The 2,733-nt window shown below is 33.7% G+C and overlaps 1 long non-coding RNA gene across 1 annotated transcript; it reads left to right on the plus strand.

The window, feature by feature from the left end:
- Positions 1-1,206: 1,206 nt before the first annotated feature.
- Positions 1,207-2,274, plus strand: LOC122535440. The gene is made up of 3 exons (XR_006308172.1): positions 1,207-1,450; positions 1,928-2,093; positions 2,207-2,274. It is a non-coding gene; the product is annotated as an uncharacterized LOC122535440 (long non-coding RNA).
- Positions 2,275-2,733: the final 459 nt, after the last annotated feature.

Here is a 2,733-nt window from a genome sequence, read left to right on the forward strand (position 1 = left end):
AAAGAAATATTACTATTCATGGGTAAATACACATGGTCACTGTGCTCGTCAAGAATTATACACAATACAATCAGTCACCCGTATGTGAATCTTTCATCTTATAACATGACTGAGTGACCAGAGAAACAAAAATATTTACGACTCACGGTTAGATGCGAAGAATATCATGGACTGTTGTGATCTTATGAAGCTTGTATCATAAAGTTGAGATTGTCGAATTCCACGAAACAAGGCAAGACTGAAAAAAATCATAACAAAATGTACAACAAAAATAAAATATTACAAGTTGTTCTTTAAGTCAGTCTTAATTATTTGAAAAGTTTGAAATAAGACTGATATCCATTAGATATTAAATTTCAAATTAGACTTTTACATTTTAATTAATAATTAACATGAAATATGCATGTGACTCACGATTAAATACAAAGAATGTTGTCATCGACATGGTTGTCTATGGAAGGTCATTGTAGAGCCAGTCATTAAATAGGAATCAAATATCTATCGAATACTAAACAAATGTTACTACTTATTCAATAAAACGAAGGAAACAAAGGTATAAATACATCTGATTTCACAAAAATAAATCAAATATTATCATACTTGGTGAACAATTATTGAATCCATCGTTAACTGTCATGGCGTCCTTCCGAATTTCGTGGCGTCTCTTTGATGCTTCGCCTAATCTTCGTATAAAAGGAAATCAAAACTTTGAAATAAGCATATGATACATTATATTGAAGAATAGAATAAAAACGCACCTTAATTAAAGGAAAATAACAGTAAATACGAGCAATGAAAAGTAATACGCGGTTAATAAACATCACGCAAGGCACACGTCTTAACAATTCGATTGTCGTCGACACAATAAACCCTCCCCCCACCCAGTGCAACAAGGTTGCGTCACGAATTAGTGTAAAGGTGGGGGCACGAGCATGCACGAACAGGATTCGGTCCATTTATGAAAAAAACAGTGTTCTACGAAAATGTTTTCACCAATGAATATTCATTTATATCGTACACATGAATATCTATCACGCCGATTTAATTTAATTGGATTTTATTTATGCATGCTTCTCTTTTTGTGTGAAACTAATATTTCTGCACGATAATATCGCAGATCGATCACGACATGACAGATTATATCGATTATTGAGTATCGTAGTAAATAATTGCGAAATTTCACCGTTTCGTGGCGCTGGACTAAAGTTATTTCCCACGTTTATGTACGTCGTTCAATTTGGAAGAGAAAAGATAAAGTATATTATTAAAGTACATAGTGCTGTGCACAAAGAATTGTCAAGAATAGGCGAAATGAAAGCGTAAACCTGACCGAAACCTAACCTGTATCGAACATTCTATACTTTGACATAATACGTGGAATACGTTCATCCGTGCGTAGAGATGAATTTTCGCATCGACAAAGGGCCAAATCAATGGAGATTTCTAACAAGTAGGTGATCTCTTTCTTTCCCTTTATATTTTCATGGTAACGTGACAGAAGCGTGAGTGGGGCAGAGGTGCGTACAGCGAGTTGCTGAATACTGGCAGGGTTGGAATTTAATTTTCCGGTTTCATTGTGAAGAACTTATATCGCCTAAAGGTTTGTGCGCGCTGTGATGCCTCTCCTGCTCCCGTTGCTGTGCGTTATTATCGTCAGGCAACGAATTGTGAATGCTATCGCAAAGCGTGCGCACACGACGATGCGTATTGAAGAGATATCTTAAAAAGGATTCCGATGTTTAGTCTGTTAAGCTCATTTACTTCGGGAATATTGTATAATCTCGAAAAGATTGTTTTTTGCAAAATATATAACACTGGCGTACAAATAACATTACCTTTTGTTAAAAATTTATTTTATCATTGTCACTTTGAATTTACTGATTGATACGTCTTGAAATTATACAAGAATAATCTTATCTTTTCGCAGCATGCGTAGAACGTGTAAAAGATTAATTAACTGGTGCATAGTACTTGACACTCATCAAAAGAAATATATGATAAAAGGAATGGGCCTCAGGAGTTAACCTCCTAAGCGGGTAAAACAAAAGATACACGATGCGTAAATGCCATCTGTGATCACTTCATCCAAACAGGTACATATATATCGATAGTATCGATATTTTCGATAGAATATTCTCTAACGTACTTTGACGTAGTTTAACGTATTTTTTAATAGGTGTGACATAACTTTTGTAACATTTTTTAGTGAAATAATGCTGTAATATTTGGATTATAGAAGTAACAGAATAATAAATCAAGAATATGCATTCTTTCATGTAAGTACATCAACATTTTTTTGTGTTCTTTGTAAATCAATACATCCAAAATTCTGTCAATATTATACGTTCAAACATAACCATAATTTATACACTTGTGTAACTTAAAATTCTTTTGTTCATATTTTGTTGTAATTATTAATGTTAAAAAATTGAGAGTAGCCAGTAAAAATTACGAGTAAAAATATAAAAAAATATAAGAAATTAAGAAGACAAGGAAGATAATGATTTATTGTCCTTTTGGAGTGCTCTATCTCTCTTTTTTTTGTTGGCGATTGCGTTTAAATTCGTTTAATTTTAGAGGAGTAATTAGAAAAAAAGATAGAAAGGAAGGAAAGGAAGGGCCCGGTAAAATCGGAGAAGGAGAAATTCGAGCTGGCAACATGAATATCTTTTTATCTCTCGGCAGCTGTACTCGAAGCTAGGCGTAAGTGCCCATTCATACCGGCATTCAAAT

This window comes from Frieseomelitta varia, unplaced genomic scaffold, assembly GCF_011392965.1.
Source record: "Frieseomelitta varia isolate USP_RPSP 00005682 unplaced genomic scaffold, Fvar_1.2 scaffold_722, whole genome shotgun sequence".
NCBI lineage: Eukaryota > Metazoa > Arthropoda > Insecta > Hymenoptera > Apidae > Frieseomelitta > Frieseomelitta varia.